Raw genomic sequence first — 23,571 nt, 5'->3', positions numbered from 1 at the left:
TTTTAATTTTAATAATTGAGAAAATTTGAATTTTACAAACAACTTTACATGAAATCGATTTTTTAAAGAATTTTAATTTAATAAATTGAAAAATAATTGAATTTTTTTAAGGATTTTCCGAAAAATTGTGTTTTGAAAGAATTTCAATTTCAATAATTGAATTCATTTTCAATAATTAAAAAATAATTGAATTTAACGAATAATTTTCTTAAAAAATCGATTTTTTGAAGAATTTTAATTTAAATAGTTGAGAAATAATTGAAATATTCCAAAAAATTTTTCTGAATAATTTCTTTTACAAAGAATTTTAATTTAATAATTGAAAAATAATTTAATTTAAGAAAAAAAAATTCCCAAAAAGTCAATTTTTGTAAACATTTTAATATTAAGGATTGAAAAATAATAGAATTTTAGAACAAAATTTTCAATTGCATCGACATTTGAAAGAATTTTAATTTAATAATTGAAAACAATTGAATGTTACAAACATTTTTACATGAAATCGATTTTTTTAAAGAAAAATTTTTAAATTTTAATTTAAATTAAAATTTAATTCATGAAACAATCTGTTTTTTAAAATTAAAAATGTCGGATCCAATATGGTGGACGAATTTTTAAAAATTTAATTTTTTTCAGAGGTAATATTTATTTTTTTTTTTTTATTTATCTATATTCGCAAAATGTAGATTACTTGCGTCATTTATAATAAATATGCTACAAGGAAATTAATATAATAATAAAATTGCAAAAAGAAAAAATATATAATAACTAGTTTGATACGTATCTATATATAGTAATAGACATTCTTTGCAAATTTCAATTTGGAATTGTAGTGATTCATTATTTATTATAAATTATAATATATTGTGTGAACTCGCGTGTCAAGTATTTTTTCTCTCTCTCTCTCTCTCTTCTGATGTATGTCGTAAAAATTTTATTTTTTGACGTGACAACACACAGAGTGTTGGTTAGATTTCTCGAAGGCGTTGTGTGCTACCACTCGTTCGAGCCTTTAAAGTCTAACCAGAACCAGAAGACGAAGGAGACAACGTCAATCTCATTGCGCAAAGACATTGAGTTGACTTTCACTGACTATATGGCGTAGGTACAAACGCATATATGTACTTTTACACACAATCGAAAACAAAATGTGTGTATATATGTGTATATGTTTTTCAGTGCGTATATAACAATTTTTTTACAAATGTGTCTGTAACGCCTGCATCGTTAAATTCTCTCTCTCTGTATATTTTTCTCTCTCCCTCTATAAATATTTTTTTCTCTCTCTCTCCTTCTGCATCTTTATTTTTTTTCTGTATATTTTTCTCTCTCTCTCCCCCTCTGTAAATATTTTTTTTCTCTCTCTCTCTATATGCAATTGCTGTCTTACGCACGACAACCACGTAAGAATTGCTTTTACAAAACAAGACATTGAAAGTCTGAAGAATTTCTATTTGATTTTTTTTTCCAGGTAAATTCAATGTCTTCGAGGGGGGAAAAAAGTGAAACAATCCAGGATCGCAAATCGTATTGAGAATTGAATGGGATAATGGAGAATTTCAAAGTGAGTACCTACGTTTCTTTTTAATTCACGACGAATAAGAAATTGTTTATAATTTGCGATGGACAAAAAAAAGAGGAAAACAATAATTTACAAATTCGTTTTTGCATAAACGAACAAAAAGCCCTGGAGCCAAGATTTTAAACATTATTATTTGTCCGCTATATTACGAAAATTAAAATTCTTCAATTTATTTCAATTTTAGAATGAAAAGTGCCTCAATTTATTATTCTAATTTTAATATTGAAGTGCCTCAATTTATTTTAATTTAAATAATTAAAAATATTAAAATGCTTCAATTTATTACAATTTTAGGATTATTAAAGTGCCTCAATTTATTATAATTTCAATAATTCAAAATATTAAAAGGCTTCAATTTATTACAATTTTAGGATTAAAGTGCCTCAATTTATTCTAATTTTAATATTAAAGTGCCTCAATTTATTCTAACTTAAATATTGAAGCACCTCAATTTATTCTAATTTCAATAATTAAAAATATTAAAATACTTCAATTTATTACAATTTTAATAATTTAAAGTACCATTTATCAACATTTTAATCCACACAAAATATAATCTATCGAATGTGTCGAATTATACCCAAATTTCAATGATTTATCTGGAATTAAATTTAATCGATTCAAATTTCAATTTTATTTAAATTTTAAGTATACTCAGTTTTTAAATGAGCCAACTATTGATCAATTTTAATTTTTATTAGTCAAAACAATTTTTACATAACAAAATTGTTAATTGATTTTCAATCAAAATTCTAAATGAAGGAGATATAATTTTTTTGGGTTTAAAAATAATAATAATAATAATAATAATAATGTATTTTTAATAATTTAAATTTGGAAAATAATTGAATTAAACAAAAAACTTTTTCAATTTTTTAAAATAATCTTGTCTGTTCATAATTGTAATTGAAAATTTGATTAACTCAATTTTATTAAAATGAATTGATACTAATTGAATTTCTGCAAAGAATTTTACTATTTATAAAAGTAATTGAATCCTTCCAAAGAATGTTATTATTTATGAAAATAATTAAATGTTTGCGTAGAATTTTATTAAAATTTTTGAAAATAATTGAATTATGGAGAACAATTTAATTTTGTTCAACAATTTAATTTATAAAGATTATTGAAATTTTGAGGAGAATTTAAAAAATTTTTTAAGTATAATTGAATTTCTGCGAAGAGTTTTATGAAAATTTATGAAGATAATTGAATTATCGTGAAGAATTTTTTTTTAAATAATATTCAAAAGAATTAACAAATCTGACGAATTTTGCTATTTATGGAAATAATTGAATTCTTGAGAAAAATTTTTTTACAGTTGTGACATAGTTGATAACTCAAAATATAAAAGTAGTGGTGCCAACTTAATAGACCTAAATAATTGAATTCTTTTGATGAATTTTAATAAAATTCTTTAATAGAATTTAGTTACTTTTAATAGAATTTAAAGAAATTTCAATTATTTGTTTATAAAAATCCAATTATCTTGAAACAATAGAATTGAAAAATTTCAAAAATCTTATTTTTCAAAATTTTCAAAAAAACTTTTTTTTAAAAAAAACAAATTAAAATAATAAACCTTTTTTTAATTTGGTGAAAAAATTCACGGTTTTTCATAAAATTTCTGGCTTATTCCCGGATAGTTTAATAAAAATTCAATAAAAATTAACTTCAATTCAATTATAAAATATGTTTAATTGAAACATATTTTTTTTGGTTTAAAAATAATTTAATAAAAATTAACTTTAATTCAATTATAAAATATGTTTAATTGAAACATGCATTTTTTTGGTTGGCTACTAATTTTTGAAATTTAATTAAAATTTTGTAAATTTTGTTATATTTAGTTTCAAAAATTTTTCTCCTGGAAAAATCAATTTCGAGGAAAAAATTTAAGTTTTGTAATTTATTTCCCATTCGCTAAATCGGATAAATATTTATCAGTATTTTTATACGTGAAAACAAAATAACTTCTACTTAAAATTGACAAATTTAAAAAAAACCCTTTCTTTCACTCGAGACAATGAGAATTAAAAAAATTTTTAAGCAAGAGACACAGTAATCTTTCGGCCGTGAATCCGGTAGATTTGGTAAAAAAAAATGCATAATTAATTATATCCTTGAAACCGCCCACACAAATAAGAATTTTTAAATTCTTTTAAAATCACGAAATCGTCTAAAATTATTTTTTTTTAAAAAATAACTCATTCTTGTTTAGAAATTGCTTTTTCATTTACTTTTTTTCTAAAATGCGAATGACTCATTTTCAATTGAATTGCAAATAATTCGATGCTTTTTTTTCTCTCTTTTATTTAAACAAGGGTCTTATGTAGCCACTTATAAATTCTAGTGTGGCATCTGTCTTAGAATGCAATTATATTCATGTTGAATTCCACGAAACCTATTGGAATAAATTCAATTTAAATTCATTTGGATGCAGAAAATGTAGTGCAATATAAATTCTTCATTAATTATATAAATATATATGTATTCACTCGGTGGTAATTAATAAATTAAGTAAATATCCAATTAAAGTGATTTTTCAAGTCAGTAATTTTGTATAATTTATGTAATTTTTTTTTAAGACGTTTATATATTTTTATACAAGTAATTTATAACTTTCAGGTATTCGGACTATTGTAAAAATTAGCAAATTTTTGTTGGATTAATTTTCACCTGAATACAGTTAATTATAATAATATTATAATTATTCATATTTTTATCTATTTTATTTTATTTTATTTATTTATTTATACACTCGGAGAAAAATTTTATTTAAACTAAATAAAATTTATTTTTAAAAAAACTAATATTTTTGTCATGTTTAGACAAAACTTTTGTTCTAAAAGTTTTTATTTGTTTTACAAAACTAAAAATAATTTTTCTCTATATTGAAAAAAAAAGTCAAATTTTATAAAAATGTAATTAATCATTGATATTTTAAAATTTACAGTGAAATTAATAAATAAAAAAAATTTGATAAGAAGAAAATTTGAATAACAAATTCCAAGAAGAATTGATGCGTGTTTTTACATTATAGAAAAATTTCATTGAAAAATAATCAGGGTCAGTGCGTGAGAATGTATTATCGAAAAAGAAAAACTATTTCCTTTTTTAGAAATTTATGTAATTATTTTTTTACGGCACTTTCTGCGCGCAATTTTCAACTATATATACAAATAATGGCAAATTATTAGTCATCGTGACCAAATAGGAGAAGAAATCGTTACTAAATCACTAATCAGTCAATGACGTTGCATTGCTTCACTAATCAAAGTCAACCTTTTAAGGCAATGAGAAAAGGAGATTTTGAGGAAATACTCAAATTGGGTATAAAATGAGTCTTCCAAAGGAAATAAAAGGGAATTCACAGTGTGATCTCTTTTATTGTTTTCTTTGTATATAGAATTTTCTGATTTATTTATTTATTTATTTTTTTTTGGTTCTTTTTAACAGTTTTCAAGAAAATTTAATATTTTTTAAAGTCTTACATTTTTAATGTTTTCTACTTTATTTTTTTTCTAGACTTTTTTCCATTTCATGAATTTTTCATCTTCTTTCGTTTAAAAAAACTCTTTCTGTTATTTAACTTTAATTTATAATTTAATTCTACTCTCTTAATTTGAATAAGTAAAAATGTTTACTAATTTAAATTAGTGACTGACATTTTGTTTTCGAATTAGTAAATTTAAACAAATATTAATAAAAATATTTGTAATAATTCAATTATTCTCAAAAAGTTAAAAAAAAATTTACGCAGAAATTCAATTATCTGACAAAATTAATAAACTTATTTACAGGAATTCAATTATTTTTTAAAATTAATAAAATTCTTTACAAGAATTCAATTATTTTTAAAAACTTTAAAAAATTCTTGACAGTAATTTTTTTTTATAAATTAATAAAATTCTTCACAGGAATTGAATTATTTTCAAAAAAAAATAATTGAACTCTTCGCATGACATCAATTATTTTCGAAAATTCATCAAATTTATCGTAAGAATTCAATTATTTTCAATTATTACTGAAATTCTTCTCAAGAAATTCAATTATTTTGAAAAATTTTGATTAAATTAATGATAAGAATTGAAATGTTTTCAATACAAAATTTTCTTCGCGGAAGTTTAATTATTTTAAGGAATTTTAATAAAATTCTTCGCAAAAATTCAATTATTTTCAAAATTCAATTAAATTTTTTACGGGAAATAAATTTTTTTTCAAATATTAATAAAAATCTTTGCAAGAATTCAATTATTATCATAACTTTTAATAAAATTCTCCACGGAAATTCAATTATTTGCCAAAATTAATAAAATTATTCACAGGAATTCAATTATTTTCAAAAGTAATAAAATTCTTCTCTAAAATTCAATTATTTGCAAAGAATTTTAATAAAATTCTTGTCAAATTTTCAATTATCTTTATAAATAAAAAAATTTATCCTAGAAATTCAATTATTTTCAAAATTTTTTTTTAAATTTCTCGTTAAAATTTTTATTATTTTCATTAATAATAAAAGTCATCCTGGAAATTTAATTATTTTCAAAAGTTCTGATAAAATTTTTTGCAAAATTCAATTATCTTCAAAAGTAAAAAAAATTCTTCACAGAAATTCAATTATTAAAAAATTTTTTTTTTTAAATTCTCTTCAAAATTTCAATTATCTTTGTAAATATCAACATTCTTCTGCAAAATTCAATTACTTACTAATGTTTTATAAATTTCTTCCCAATAATTCAATTATTTGCATAAAAAGTAATTAAAATTTTTTTTTATAAAGTCCTTTAATATAAATTAATGATTTTATCACTCGGTCATGTTTAATTATTATAAAACATAAAGACATCGATTGCTCCGAGTCAAAGACTCGGAGTGATCGATTTCTTCATGTTTTATAACAATTTTTTATAATTTGTTTAATTTCAAAAAGGTTTGAATTTGAATCTTTTGAAGAATTTTAATTCCTATGGAAAAATAATAATTAAATATTTTTTTAAAAAAAAAGTTATTGATGTTTTCGAAAAATTTGTAAGAAATTTGTAAATAAATGTAATAGAACATTTTTTTAACTCAAACTTTTTCCTTTAAATTTAAAAAAAAAATTTTAATTTCATTCGCATTGTACTAAAAAAATAAAGTAAAAAAAGTCGAAAAAAGTCACATTTTCTTAGAAAAGTCGAAAAAAGTCGAAAAAAGTCGCACAATCCGAGCCCTGTTTACTATTGATTCAAAATAGTATAAATATTATAGAACGTTTTCAAAAAAATTTATATTTTTTAAAAAAGTTACCGTATAGTCAAAACTCAAAGTTGTTACCTCTTTCGAGCCATGTAATAAATAGAGAAGAGAAAGAGAGAAAGAGAGAAAGAGAGAGAGAGAGAGAGAGAGCTAATCGATGAATTTAAACGAGTGCATTTGAGCTAAACATGATTCTGGAAGACATTTCCTGGAATCATATGGAATGTGCGTGTGCGCAAAAGGAAATGTCGTTATATGTGCATAAGTATGTGCAATATAGCGTGCACGCAACGAAACGACGTTTGAAGAAATTCCTGCGGATGTTTGCCGTTGTCGTTGTTCTCGTCGACGCCTGTCGGTTGAGAACCGGTCCTTCACTATGTATATTCTATAGATATATATTGCACTATATATTTCTCTCCTGAAAGAGAGACAGAGAGAGAGAGAGAGAGTACTGTCTGTGTCCTGTCGATTTAAGTCTCGCGATCGCCATCTTGGAACTCGCGCCCGTATGACGTCATTGGTACAGGGCACGGTCCACCTCACGTTTTATACTCATTCTTACTCATCATCATCATCAACGTATTCAACGGGCGTGATTCTCTTTGCACACATTATGAAAGATAATCCTGTCCTCTGGCTGACGCCACGAAAAATTTAAAAAAAAAACATGTTTCAAATGTAAACAGTATAATAATTCAGTCTTTACACCATCGCTATTTTTATTTTTAAAAAAAAGCATTTCTTTTAGAAAAAAGTATTTTTTCTTTTTGAGTATAAAACAATTTGCTCGAAAGTCCGAAGAACGAAAATTTACTTTAAAAATGGTAAAATTTCGTTCTTAATACATGTAAACTTGCAGAAGCATGTTTACATGTATTTAAGAAGGAAATGTTACCATTTGTAAAGTAAATTTTTGTTCTTGTATTTATTGTTTAAAAGTGATTGATGTAATAGAACATTTTTTTGAGTATTTACTATCTAATAATTTTTAGAGTGAATCAGAATATTCTTTAGGTTCAGGGAAAAAGTCAAAATTTTGTCTGCAAATCAGTAAAAAGTCAGAGAAAGAGAAAATTAATTTTTTGTCGCAACCCTGATCGCAAAAGTTTGAAGCAGATTTGAAAATAATTTTTCAAGTTATTAAATAGGGAACAAGTGCCCAACTGAGTGAATTAAAGAATCATCATCCAGGTATAAAATAATTACTTGTTCCCTATTATTGTATTTAATTATCATTTATTTGGTCTATTTTTTGTCATTTAAAAAAAAGAAATAAATAATTGTTTTTTCTCTTATATATTACTTTTTGTGTTATTACACTTTGCTCTTAAGTGTCCAAGTGAAATTTACTGTTATGTTTGCAAAGAGTTCTTCTCGTAGTAGGCATTACGTAATTCTCTCCTGAGGTTATAACTTTTTTCATAGGCAGTTATCTCATTTCAGAACTTGATGGTACATTGTCCCTTTTTCTCTTCCCATTCGTTTCGACTATATGATAAATCACTTTTAAATTTGAATATTCGCAGGCGAAAAGAATCTAGGTGCGAAAATTTCTAATTCGTTTAACACTTTTGAGACTCGAATTTTTACATTCTCATCAGCCAAAAATCTCTCAATTTCAAATTTCTCTTGCTGTGTAAATTTTAATTAGTTAAAAAGAAATACAAATTTTTGAAGCCATTTGTAGATTTATTTATGTTCGAAATCAAATAAATTTAAATTGGAAGATAAAAAAAAATTTTTAAATGAAACTAAAATTAATATTTAATAAAAATTAAATTACAATTTAAAAATAGAAAGAGAGTCAAAAATTTTAATTAACACCGCCTTGTTCTTACCGAACAATTTTTTTTTTCCTCAAACGGTTATTAATTGAACCAACAGAAAAGGTTATTAACTCCCAAAGAGCAATATATATTCGAAACTAAATTATACAATTAAAATTGATGTTATATTTTAAAAGATACGATTAAAGTATTATCCATTGACCCAAAATTCGGTGGCCATTGTTTTTAAACCTCACGAGATTTTAGGGACAATGACCGGGGTAATATATATACTTTAATAAAAAAAAATTATATAAAAATGAGAGATTGCTTTTTCTTTTCTTTTTCCACTATAAATATTTAAAAATAGAAGTTGCGACCGTAAAAAATCGCAATCGATCCAGAGAATGAAACTACACGGTAATAATCTTGAATCTATCTTTTCTGCCCACACAATAACATAAATGGTCACAAGTGGGTTCTTCCTACGAAATTTTTCAAAATTGGACAACGACAACATTTGTTCAGACTTATCTTCATCGTAGTCTGTGATTTATGATTGAAATTAAAAAAAAAATTGATATTCTATCCTTGAACTAGAAAATGAACGAAAATTATAATTTTTTCGCAATTTCGCTCAATTATTTTCGAATATTTTTGAGAAAAAGTTTTCTTGACTTTTATTAATCGATCGATTATTAATAAAAGTTGATCAATGGTATTATAAATAATCAAACTAAATAAATAATTGCAAATTTTGTAAATAATAAATATAAATAAAATAAAATCTAGAAAATAAAATAATAAAAATTAAAAATAAATATAAATAAATAAAATAAATAATTAAAAATTAAAAATGGTAATAAAAATAATAAAAATAACAATAATGAGACTAATAATAATAATAATAATAAAAATAAAAAAAAATACTATTTGGATAATTATAGGATTCTGAGGTGTTATTATTAATGTGTGTTATTAATAAAAATAATAGTAAAAAAAAATAATTATTATAATAATGCTGATAACAATAATAAAAATACCACTGAATTATTTTGCAATTTCGATAATTATAAGATTGTGAGGAATATAAAATTCAGTCCATAAATTGAACGTCTCGAGAATAACTTTTTTCCTTATAGGTTTCGTTTCACTTTTCTTTAGGCCGGTTTTTTTTTCTTTTTTTTGTTTTATTTTCTTTCCTTTTCTTTTCTTTCTTTTGCGAAAGCGCAAGCTGGATCCCAATTAGAGCGCAATGCCGGTATATCATCGAGACGAAATTTTTGCGATCGTCTCTCTGTGTCATTCCTCCTCTACTTTTCCACATTTACAAGATTATACACATCGCAAATTGAAAAGATTTCGAACTTGAGGAATTTAATTGAGAGTAGAATAAATATATATAAAAAAAGGTATAGAAATCACACTTTGGAAACAATCATCACATTCACATTTTTCATTGTTTTAATATTATGTACACGGTGAATTTCTTTTTTTCTTTTTTTATCACAAAAAGATAATATATATGGATAGAGAGATAAATATTATTGTATTATACTGATACTGAAAATAGAATCACTAAAAAGAAAAAATATAGTATAGAGAAAAAATACAATTTGGGGACAAAATTCAATCTAGAAAAAAATATTTGGAAAAAATATAATTTGGAAAAAATACAAATCGAAAAAAATACACTCTGCAGGGCAGACTGTATGTCTGAAATTCTTCAAAAGATTCAAATTCAAACCTTTTTGAAATTAAACAATTTAAAGAAAAATAGTTATAAAACATGAAGAAATCATTCACTCCGAGTCTTCGACTCGGAGCAATCGATGTCTTCATGTTTTATAATAATTAAACATGACCGAGTGATAAAATCATTAATTTATATTAAAGGACTTTATAAAAAAAATTTTAATTATTTTTTATGCAAATAATTGAATTATTGGGAAGAAATTTATAAAACATTAGTAAGTAATTGAATTTTGCAGAAGAATGTTGATATTTACAAAAATAATTGAAATTTTGAAGAGAATTTAAAAATAAATTTTTGAAAATAATTGAATTTCTGTGAAGAATTTTTTTACTTTTAAAGATAATTGAATTTTGCCAAAAAATTTTATCAGAACTTTTGAAAATAATTAAATTTCCAGGATGAATTTTATTATTTATGAAGATAATAAAAATTTTAACAAGAAATTTAAAAAAAATTTAATTTCTGCGAAGAATTTTATTACTTTTGAAAATAATTGAATTTCTAGGATAAATTTTATTATTTATTAAGATAATTGAAAATTTGACAAGAATTTTATTAAAATTCTTTGCAAATAATTGAATTTTAGAGAAGAATTTTATTACTTTTGAAAATAATTGAATTCCTCTGAATAATTTTATTAATTTTGGCAAATAATTGAATTTCAGAGAAGAATTTTATTACTTTGGAAAATAATTGAATTCATGTGAATAATTTTATTAATTTTGGCAAAATAATTGAACTTCTGTGGAGAATTTTATTAAAAGTTATGAAAATAATTGAATTCTTGTAAATATTTTTATTAATATTTGAAAAAAAATTTGTTTCCCGTAAAAAATTCAATTGAATTTTGAAAATAATTAAATTTTTGCGAAGAATTTTATTAAAATTCGTTAAAATAATTATACTTCCGCGAAGAAAATTTTGTATTGAAAACAATTCAATTCTTATAATTAATTTAATCAAAATTTTTCAAAATAATTGAATTTCTTGAGAAGAATTTCAGTAATAATTGAAAATAATTGAATTCTTACGATAAATTTGATGAATTTTCGAAAATAATTGATGTCATACGAAGAGTTCAATTATTTTTTGAAAATAATAATTCAATTCCTGTGAAAAATTTTATTAATTTATAAAAAAAAATTACTGTCAAGAATTTTTTAAAGTTTTTAAAAATAATTGAATTCTTGTAAAGAATTTTATTAATTTGAAAAAATAATTGAATTCCTGTGAATAATTTTATTAATTTTGGCAGATATATAATTGAATTTCTGCGTAAAATTTTTTTAAACGTTTTGAAAATAATTGAATTATTAGAAATATTTTTATTAATATTTGAAAATAATGGAATTCATAAGAAGAATTTTATTTCAAATTTTTGTGAAAATAATTGAATTTTATTACTTTTGAAGATAATTGAAATTTTGACAAGAATTTGATTAAAATTTTTGTTAAAAAATTGAATTTCGGAGAAGAATTTTATTATTTATAAAAATAATTGACATTTTAAAGAGAATTTAAAAAAAAATGTTAAAAATACCTACTTAAAATTTTGCTATGAATTTTATTTAATTTTTAAAATTTTTATTCCTGATTATTTGATATTAATGTATCTGTTTTCGAGAATTGTAATTTTTTTCCAATTTTGACAATTTCGTGTTTCCTTTTTGTCGTTTTTTCTAAAATTTCATGCGACTTTTTTCCGACTTTTTTGGAAATTTTATGCGACTTTTCGTGACTTTTGTTGTAAATTTATACGACTAAAGCGACTTTTTTTGAGTCTTATAGACGTTTCGAGCCCTGAATTTTCTGATAAAGTTAATTTTACTATTTTCGAAATAAATTTTACTAATAATAAACTCGTGCAAAATTTTATTAAAATAATCTTCGAATTTAGTAAAAATTTACTTCGGGGTTTGTGCCTAAAAATTACAATACAAAAACGTTAAACTTGCAGCCAGTTTAAATTTCACCAACCGCGTATAGTAAAACTTCCCATATTCCCTTCTTTTCACCTGTATTCACTCTCCGGAAATAGTAAACACCGAGTAAAAATGTGTAGAAATTCCCACACCTCTGGAATTATATATATAGTGGGTGTATAATCACAGAAAACAATAGCAAAAGGTGATAAAATAAATTTACTGACAAAATTGAGTTCAAGTTTTGACAGTAATAAGACGGGGGGGAAATAAATAATATTTAAAGAGAGGGATAGAGAGAAAAAGAGAGAGAGAAAGAAGTTGAAGAGAAATAAGGGAGTGGTCTATAAAGCGTAAATTCCTGACAGTTCCTCTAGGCGAGCTCTCTCTCTCGCGGATTTTCGCGCGAGATGCGACTTGGTACCATAACCGTCGTTCCGTTATACACGCTCAACAGGTATTCTTAGATATACACCTCGATCCTTGCAGATTCTCTTCGGTACCACTATATAGAATGCCATATCTTTATCTCTCGAAAAACCACTTCAACCAAAACAAAGTTCATCCCGATCCTTTATATATATATATATACATATATAGTATATACAAAATCCGATAACAGACACGTAATACAATTTGCCAAACAAGTGTTTCCATTCATCAATCAATCGTTTTTTTCTCTCTTATTTTTTCTCCTCCTCGGATGATTTAACCCACCAGGAAATAGTCCCATAACCAAATATTTGTTTTGCATAATGTGACACAGGTGTATTTTTTTCTTTAATATTCGTTTTTTAATCAAAACATTACGCAATCAATTAGAAATTTGTAGGTGATTTTTGCTTTACGATAATCAATTACAATTTTTATTTTTATCTTTTTATTTGTTTAATCTGGTCTACTATTTTCGTTCAACAAAATTCTCGGCTTTTTCCTAATTTTTACCGATTTTTTTTCTCATCAAATTAAAATTTATTTAATTTCGAACATAAATAAATCTACAATTATTGGCTCCCAAAATTTTTATTATAGTTTTTACGAATAAATAAATTTTTTGACAAGTTTCTTTAAATTTTTCGAAAATAATGTGTTTTTAATAATTTTAATGAAAAATTTAGAAAATAATTGAATTAAACAAAAAACTTTTTCAATTTTTTAAAATAATCTTGTCTGTTCATAATTATAATTGAAAATTTAATTAATTCAATTTTATTAAAATATATTGATACTAATTGAATTTCTGCAAAGAATTTTACTATTTATAAATGTAATTGAATCCTTACAAAGAATTTTATTATTTATGAAAATAATTAAATGTTTGCGTAGAATTTTATTAAAATTTTTGAAAATAATTGAATTGTGGAGAACAATTTAATTATTTATAAAGATAATTGAAATTTTGAGGAGAATTAAAAAAAATTTTAATCGCTATTGAATTTTTGCGAAGAATTTTATGGAAATTTATGAAAATAATTGAATTCTTGTGAAGAATTTTATTTAAAAATAATATTCAAAAGAATTTAGTAAATCTGAAGAATTTTGCTATTTATGGAAACAATTGAATTCTTGAGAAGAATTTTTTTACAGTTTCTAGAAATAATTCAATTCTTTCGACGAATTTTAATAAAATTTTTAAGAATAATTAAATTTTTCGAGGAATTCGATTAAAATTGTATTAAAAATAATTGAAATTCCGCAGTAAGTTTTACTATTCATGAAAATAATAATTGAATATATTGCGAAGAAATTTTTGAAAATAAAATTATAATTACGGTGACTAATTTTCCTTGATTATTTTCGAAAAATTTAAATAAAATTCTTTAAAAGAATTTAGATATTTTTAATAGAGTGTAAAGAAATTTCAATTATTTCAAAAAATCTCAATTATTTGTTTAGAAAAAGTCAATTATCTCGAAACAATAGAATTGAAAAATTTCAAAAATCTTATTTTTCTGAATTTTCAAAAAAACTTTGCGAAAATTCAATTTTATTAAAAAATTTTAAGTGTGTATCTTTTTTGAAATTAACTGATAAAAAATTTAATAATTAATCTTTGCACTAAAAAAATAAATACATTAGAATGTGACTTTTTATAAAATTTATAAAATTATTTTCAAAAATAATAAAATTTTTCGCAATAATATAATTATTTTTACAAATAGTAAAATTCATTTCATACTAATTGAAATATTGAAAATTTAAATAAAATTATCCTCAAGAAATTAATTATTTTCATTATCTACTATTCTATTTTAATAAAATTTGAAAATTTCCCAAAAGAATTGAATTATTTAAAAAATTTTTTAATAAAATTCAATTCATATCAAACAAGAATTCAATTATTTACATAAATAATGATGTTTTTTATAAGAATTCAATTATTTTGAATACAATTTTGATAAAGTTACAGAATTTAATTGTTCTTAAATATTTTGATAAATTTTTTTGCAAAATTTCAATTATTTTCAATAATTTTAATAAAATTCTTTATACAAAATTAAAGAAAAAATTTAAGAAATAATGAAATATTCAATAAATTATTTATTTTTGTATTTAAATAATTGATTAAATCTTTTTTAGTGTTAATTTAAGTTGCAATGTTTTTTAATGTCTCTTAGTTTACTGAGTTTAAATTAAAAATAATTATTAAAAAAAATATTTTTTCCGAATATTACAAAAAATACTGAAATGAAAAACAATATTTAAAATTAAAATTCATTTAGTTAGAAATTACTTTTTTTAAAATGTAGAAAAGAATGTTTTTTTAATAAAATGACAAATCAATAAAAAAAGTAACAAAAAATTATTGTCGCTCATTTTATCACTCGTCAGTTCCAGAATATTGTAAAAATATTACGAAACATTATATAATGATTTTTTAAACATTATTTTTACTGTAAGAAAATTGAATTCAGTCACATTCCGACAATTTCTACTGTAATAAATTAATAATAAATAATAAATAGCGAATAATAAATAGTAAATAATAAATAAAAATAATAATAATAAATAATATTTATAATAATATACTGAAAAAATAATTATTTTGATTCAAATAACCAATTTAAAAAATTTAAGACAAATAACTTGTCTATTATCTAATAAATATTTACTTGAATTAAATAATTTTTATTTAAATTAAATAAATTTGCAGCAATAATTATTTGAATCAATAATTCCAGTATTTGTAGAAAATTCAATTTTAATTGACTCAAATAAAAATTAATTGAATTAAGTATAATTATTATTTAATTGATAAATAGTCAAGTAATCGGTTATTTGATTCAAATGAATTTTGTTCCAGTGTAAATGTTTAAAAAAAAACAAGAATTATTATAAAAAATTATATTAATTAACCTGAAGTAAACACTATTCAAACAGTAGGTAAAAAATGGATAATTAAAACTATTGCAACAATTAGAAAACTAAATAAGAAAAACAATGTAAAAACACGTAATCGAGAAAGAAGAGTTTTTAGTATAATTCGATAATTTCCACACAAACACCCACATTGTAAATAAAATATTCATTGAATATTCAGCGGAGGTTGAAAGAATTAAAAAAAAATTGCTAAAGTAGAGAATGTCCTTCTGAATGCTACATTATATTGTTGCTATATTTATACAAATACACACTGTACAGTGTATTGCTATATAGCCAAAAAATTAGAAAGTAAAATGAGAGTCAATTGTTCCAATTCTCATATTTTGATTATAATGATGACTTCACAGTGTTCATCAATCATATTATGTTAATGTAAAACAGAGAAATGATGCAAGCATCAAGAAAGAGTGAGAGAGAGAGAGAGAGATAAGAAAAAAAGAAAAAATGAATCCAAATTGAGACTTTTAAATTATAAACATTTCCATATGTAAGATATTTTAATGAAGACATAAATGATCATTACCAGAATTACATAAAGTTATAACGGCAACATTTTCCTTTTTCCCCTTCATTTTTTCTTTCTTATTTTTATTAATGATAATAATCGTAAATATAAAAAAATGTGCAATCTTTTTTTTTCTTTTTTCAAAACTTTCGTTCCAACTCGTAAACATCGAAATTAGAAAACTGATTAACCTTCATGTTTTCTCACATGTGCTTCAGTGAAAGTTGAACCATTTTCAATTTCACTGATTCTTTCTCTTTTTTGGAAAAATAATCCGAATTATTCTTAAAAGTTTGTTTACTTTTCTGTATTTGGTTCTTTTACTAAAATAATAAATAATAAATTTTAATTTTTAATAAATAATAAATTTTTTAATTTTATTTTGTTAAAAATACGTTTTATTTATTTTTATTTCCTTTTCTATGCGTCTAATTTTTTAAAATTATTATTTTGCTTTCTGCATTTGTTTCTATTTTGCTAAAGATACGTTCTAAACTTTAGACTAATTTTTTATTTCTTATTTTGTTTCTTTATTTTCTTTATTTATTTTGTTTTTACTTTTGTATTTGTTTCAATTTTGCTAAAAATACATTCAAAATTTATGCTAAATTTTTATTTCTAATTTTGATTTCTTATATTATTTTTACTTTTTTATTTGTTTCTATTTTGCTAAAAATAATATTCTAAATTTTTAATTAATTTTTTTATTTCTTAGTTTGTTTTTTTTGTTGCATTTGTTTCTATCTTGCTAAAAATACATTTAAAATTTTTGCTAATTTTCTATTTTTAATTTTGATTTCTTATATTGTTTTAACTTTGGTAATTAGTTTCTATTTTGCTAAAAATAAATTCAAAATATTTTCTAATTTTTTCAATTTGTTATTTTGTTTTTTTTTTTTTTGTTTGTTGCATTTGTTTCTATTTTGCTAAAAATAAATTCTAAATTTTTTGCTAATTTTTTATTTCTTATTTTGTTTTTACTTTGGTAATTAGTTTTTATTTTGCTAAAAATACGGTCGAAATTATTGTCTAATTCTTTTTATTTCTTATTTTGTTTTTAATTTTGTATTTTTTCTATTTTACTAAAAGTTTCAAACAAATTTTGCTAAATTTTTAAGTAATTTCGTTTATTTCTTATTTTTGTTTCTTTATTTTCGTTCTTTATTTTGTTTTTACTGTTATATTTGTTTCTATTTTGCTAAAAATTCGGTCTAAATTATTGTCTATAATTTTTTTTATTTCTTATTTTGTTTTTACTTTTGTATTTATTTTTATTTTACTAAAAGTTTTAAACAAATTTTGCTAAATTTTTAGCTAATTTTTTTTATTTCTTATTTGGTTTCTTTATTTTGTTTTTACTTTTGTATTTGTTTCTATTTTGCTAAAAATACGTTCTAACTTTATGGCTAATTTTTTTGATTTCTTATTTTATTTCTTTATTTTGTTTTGACTTTTGTATTTGTTTCTATTTTGCTAAAAATTTGTCAATAACTTTTACCTTTTTGCACATTAAATTTCAATCAGTTTATCACTTATTTGTCCTCTGTGAATGAAAAAAAAAAAATTGCAAACTTGTTTCTCAAACCTTTGAAATCGAAGTAGAAGGACATTTGGGTCAGTTGTCCATTTTTGGATCCGCACAAAATCACTGTATCATAATTTCAATAAGTGCACCAGAAATAAAAATAATTTTTTTTCTCATTTTCTCGGAAAATAATAGAGACAACAATATTTGTATAAAGAGAAGGAAAATTCACTTTGCTTGCAATAATCTGCAAAAAGGAAATGTAAACAGTTTACTGTTAATATAATTTTCTCTCTAAAGAGAACTATGTATACAACTCGGATGATAATTTGCAAAGAAATTTTTGCAAATAACAAAAGTAGTAAACTTCTGAAAAAATGAAGAATGGTGAACACAAAAAACGCGCGACGTTTCGTGGGAAAAATGGAGATTTATTTTTTTCTATTATTTTTCGCTTCTCGTGGAATTAACGACGTACCTGTTTGTGTAACGAGAGCGTATTCAGGTATTGCAGGTACGAAGGTGCGATCGCGACTAGCATTCGATTCTCTCGATTCTCTTACCTGCAACAGTGGCCCCTGGAGTACCGCTCCTGAAACGTTGGGGCTTTCCCCCCTTCTCGAGAGGAGAGACTCTCTTTCTCTCTCTCTCTCTCTCTCTGCCTACAGCACAAAAGCAAACGACACGCAAACGCACAAACGTTGTTGGAGAACGCTCGCGTTTGCGTCCGTGTGTTTTTCAACTTGGAGAACAGAGTCAGGATATCGCGAATGAGAAATATATCTATATATATTCTTCTATCTTTTTCTTCTTCTTCTTCTTCTTCTTCTTCTTCTTCTTGATCGTCGTCGTCTTCTTTCGTCTTCTTCTTCTTCTTCTTCTTCTTCCTTGCTGCTCGAAACGACCCAGTGCGCGATTCAGACACGTATAGTTCTTCTTTGCCTGCGAGCGACACTCTGGAGCTCGTCTTCACCGTGTCTCTTGTACTTTTTGTTTTTTCTTCGCCGTCTTCGACGCTCTTCGACGGCGAGCATTAAAATTAGACGGTAATAGGTCTTAGGTCGGACGCTTTTACCGCGCCTCTTCAAAGTCGTTATTTTTCATGGGAAAAAAGCATGGGGTTAAATTGCTCTGAAAAAAAGGTGAGAGGCCTTTTCAAGTTTTTATATTTTTTTTTCTCTCTGTTTTTGAAAGGGGGGTGGCAATACTCTGCGCATGTTTGTATTCTTTTTTTTTCCCCTTAGGAGAGATTTTGAGGTTTACGGCAATTTTAGAGTAAAACTGAGGTCGTTTTCTTTTTTTGGGGAAAAAAAAAATTTTGTTTTTTCAATTCTGTACTACCAGGGTTCGATGGACTGTACTTTATATCTACGATCTTGTATAAAAAATAAATAAATATTTCTGACAATAATTTTTTTTTTTTTGAAGAAATAAAATAAAAATAAACTCCAGTTTGTAAAATACTTTTACAAAATTTAATATAAACTCTCTCAGTGTATTTAAATATTTCAAAATTAATTCTACTTTAAAAGTAGAATTACAAAGTAACGTTTACAATTTTCATAAGCACAGATGAACTTCAAAAGGCGTTTTAATTTGAAATTTTAGAATTTTTCAATGAATTTAATTTAGAAATTTTACAGAACTTAGATTTATTGAAAAATTTTAATAATTCAAATTCTTCTGAAATTAGTTAAATTTTTTAATTCATTTTTAATTAATTATTAAAGTAATAAATTTAGAGAAAAATTTTAGTTAGAAACACAAAAAAAAATTGAATTTTAGACAAGTTAGAATTGATTTAAAAAATTCTATCATTTTCAAAAGTAATAAAATTCTTCGCTGAAATTCAATTATTTTCAAAAATTTTTCTCAATTCAATGATTTCCAATATCTACTATATTAATTATATATTTTTGTATTTAAATAATTGAATTTTCATAAACTTTCTAGTAAAAATTTAATTAAAATTGAATTTCAGTCAAAATTTTAGATAATAATTAAATATTAAAACCATGAAAGCATTAATTTTTTAGAATTAATTTATTGAATTTTGAAAAGGTTTTAGATTAAAATTTTTGAAAATTTGAATTTTTCATACTTTCAATTAACAATTCTGTGAAATTAATTTTTTTGAAAAAGTTTAATTGAATTTTTTAAACAAATTATTTCAAGGCTTTTATTTTTTTAATATACAAATAATCGAAATTTCGTAAAATTAAATTGTGAACAAATGGTTTTGAAAATTATTAAAAATAATGCAAATAAAGAATAATATTAGTTAAAGATTGTAGAAAATAATAATTGAATTGAAATGATGAAAATAATGTTGAAGAAGTTACAGTAACAATTTAAAAAAATTCTTGTCAAAATTACAATAGTTTAGTGATAAATAATCAAATTCTTCTCCAAAATTCAATTACTTTCAAAAATTTTAATAAAATTCTTGGATAAAATTCAATTATTTTCAAAAGTTTTCCTAAATTCAATGATTTTTAATATCTACTATTTTAATAAAATATTCCCAAAAAATTCAATTATTCAAAAAACTTTTTATAAAAATCTTCGTAAGAATTCAATTCTTTTCATGAATAATAAAAATTTCTCAGGAATTCAATTATTTTTATAAATAATAAAACTCATCGCCGGATTTAAATTATTTTTAATAGAATTTTACAGGAATTGCTCGAGAAATGTAATTATTCTTAAAAATTTAATTTAAATTCCTCGAAAAAATCAATTATTTAAAAAATTGTTTTTTTTTTCAATTCTTTGGAAGAATTCAAATATTTTCAAAAATATAAGAATTTTTCACAGAAATTCAATTATTTCCAAATATTTTACTAAAATTGTTCGAAAGAAATCTATTATTTTAAATACAATTTAAATACAATTTTTTTTTAAAATTCAATTATTCATTTAGATTTTAATAAAATTCTTCCCAAGAATTCAATTATTTACATAAATAATTTTTGGAAAGATTTCAATTATATCGATACATAACAAAATTATTCCCGTAAATTCAATTCTTTTGTTGCATTTTAATAAAATTCTTTGCAAAATTCAATTATTTTCATAAATATAATAATATTCATCACAAGAATTCAATTATTTTTAAAAGAAATAAATTTTTTCTTTGGAAATTCAATTATTTAAAAAAATTCTAATAAAATTCGTTCGCAGGATTTCAATTATTTTCATAAATAATAAAATTCTTTTTAGGAATTAAATTATTTAAAAAAAAATTCATTAAAATACCACACAGACTTTCAATTTATTGTTAAAAATTTTAATAGAATTCCTTGTATAATTTAATTATTTTTAAAACCTTTTCGCAATTCAATGATTTTCAATATCTACTATTTTCATAAAATTTCCAAAACAGAATTCAATTATTTTAACATTTTTTTGTAAAAATATTCGTAAGAATTCAATTCTTTTCATGAATAATAAAACTTATCGTAGAGTTTGAATTAATTTTAGTGTAATTTTAATTGAATTCCTTGAAAAAGGCAATTATTCTTAAAAATTTTGTTAAAATTCGTCGAAAGAATTGAATTATTTAAAAATTTGTTAATTTCGGTATTTTTTTCAAGGACCTTAATTTTTGTCGAATACTGTTGTTAATTGTGGCCTTGGATCCAAATAATTACAAATTTTGTTCAATAAATTATTTATTTATAAGAATTCAATTATTCAATAGATTATTTATTTTTATATATTCATTTATGAGAATTCAATTTTCAGAAACATTCAATTATTCAATAAATTATTTATTTTTGTTTTTAAATATTTAAATTCTCTTGAAAAAATTTCTAATGGGAATTTTTTTTATTTTGAATTTTTCGCCAATGTAGTTTATTAAATCGCCGCCTAGATGGCATGAAAGTTCGCTCACAAACGAAGTGAAGCGAAATAGTGGCGACAAAAAATGTAATTCGAAAACAAATTTGAAAAATGAGTTCGAAAACAGAATTTTTCCTATACTAGAGAACACGAAGTTATCATCGACTGACAAAAAAACGTCAACAATAAGAAGTAGAAGAAAAAAAAACGAAAATAATAAAGACAGTAGGAGAAATTGGTTAAAACATGGCGAATGTTAAACAAAGCGAAGCAGGTTCTCTTGTGTTACATATAAGGGAAGTCTTGAATATCATTTTTGACTTGGCTTTAACATATTTTATGTTGATTTTCTCTTTTTTTTTCTTTTTCTCTCATTTTTTTTTCTTTTCTTTTTCTTTTATTTTCTTTTTCTCTCTCTTCTTCTTTTCGAAAGTCCAGAGAACTTGTGTTTGCGGGGTTGCGCGTATATAAAATGCAGAAATCGATGATGTGAGTTATAGTACGTTCGTTGTTACGTTTTCACGTAAATCTTGTTGAACTTTTGCACACGGTCCACCCACTTGTAAAGATTTTATACCGAAATGGCCGAAGAACGACTTTTCTTTCTCTCTTTATTATATACATATATAAACCTCTTCTGAAGAGACGCGAAGCACACACCACTCTTCAACGCCAGTGTCCGGCTTTACCTGGTCGTAAATGGCGAGCAGAAGGCCTTGGGCGCCCACGCCCTTTTGCTCCCTGGTCTTCTCTTCTTTTCCATCATTTTTCCTCACAGCCAATCATTTTTCCATACGTGAAAATATTTTCTTTTTTCAAAAAAAAATTTTTTCATTTTTAAACCATAAGCAAAGTATTGCGAACCATGAGAAGATGTGAAACTATTTTTTTCATTTTTTAACTGTGGGAAAATTATGGCGAACAATGGGAAGAAAAAAATATTCGAAACTCAATTATTTTCAATATTTAGTATTTTCAGAAAAATTTCGCAAAAGAATTCAATTATTCAAAAAAAATTGTTAAAATTCATTTAAAATTCAATTATTTTCATAAATAATAAAATTTCCACAAGAATTCAATTAATTTACAACAGCATTTTCAAAAAGGTTCGAAAAAATCAATTATTTAACAAAATTTTTGTACAATTCTTCAATTTATTTTTATAAATAATAAAACTCATCGAAGATTTCCAATTATTTTTAAAATATATTTTGAAATTAAATTATTTTCATAAATAACAATATTCATCACAAGAATTCAATTATTTTCAAAATATATTCGAAATTCAATTATTTTCAATATCCAGCATTTTCATAAAATTTCGCAAAAGAATTCAATTAGTTACAAAAAAAATAAAAAATTGATAAAATTTATCCAAAATTCAATTATTTTTATAAATAATGAAATTTCATTCCACAGGAATTTTATTAATTCAGAATATCATTTTCAAACAAATTTCGAAAAATTTAATTATTTAAAACAATGTTTATCAAAATCTTTATGAAGTATTCAATTATTTTTAAAAATAACAAAATTTTTTACAGAAATTCAATTCTTATTAAACATTTTAATAAATTTTTGGGTAATAATTCAATTATTTTCATAAATAATAAAATTCTTCTAAGGAATTCAATTATTTTCGAAAATTTTAATAAAATTCTTTACAACTACCTATAAAATTTAAAACTCTATCTATAAAATCTATAAAATTCATCGCAGAATTTCAATTATTTTTAATACAATTTTACAGGAATTGCACGGGAAGTGTAATTATTCAATTAAAAATTTAATTTCAATTCCTCGAAACAATCAATTATTTATTATTTAAATTAAATTATTATTTAAAAAATTCTTTTTTTTTAAATTCTTTGGAAGAATTCAATTATTCCAAAAAATATTAGCATTTTTCACAGAAATTCAATTATTTCCAAAAATATTAGAATTTTTCACAAAAATTCAATTATTTCTAAAAATATTAAAATTTTTCACATAAATTCAATTATTTCCAAAAATATTAAAATTTTTCAAAGAAATTCAATTA

General features: G+C 22.6%; 1 protein-coding gene across 3 annotated transcripts in view; it reads right to left on the bottom strand.

The window, feature by feature from the left end:
- The window catches only part of LOC122507022, a 41,477-nt gene extending 22,986 nt beyond the window's left edge, over positions 1–18,491 (bottom strand). Inside the window, exon 1 of one of the 3 annotated variants that reach the window (XM_043619514.1) lies at positions 18,163–18,491. The gene's annotated coding sequence lies outside the window, so the exon portion shown is untranslated. The other 2 variants (XM_043619516.1, XM_043619517.1) reach the window with 2 other exon arrangements.
- Positions 18,492–23,571: the final 5,080 nt, after the last annotated feature.

Source organism: Leptopilina heterotoma, unplaced genomic scaffold (assembly GCF_015476425.1).
Source record: "Leptopilina heterotoma isolate Lh14 unplaced genomic scaffold, ASM1547642v1 Lhet_44, whole genome shotgun sequence".
Lineage (NCBI taxonomy): Eukaryota > Metazoa > Arthropoda > Insecta > Hymenoptera > Figitidae > Leptopilina > Leptopilina heterotoma.
This window is presented reverse-complemented; position numbering and strand designations above follow the sequence as displayed.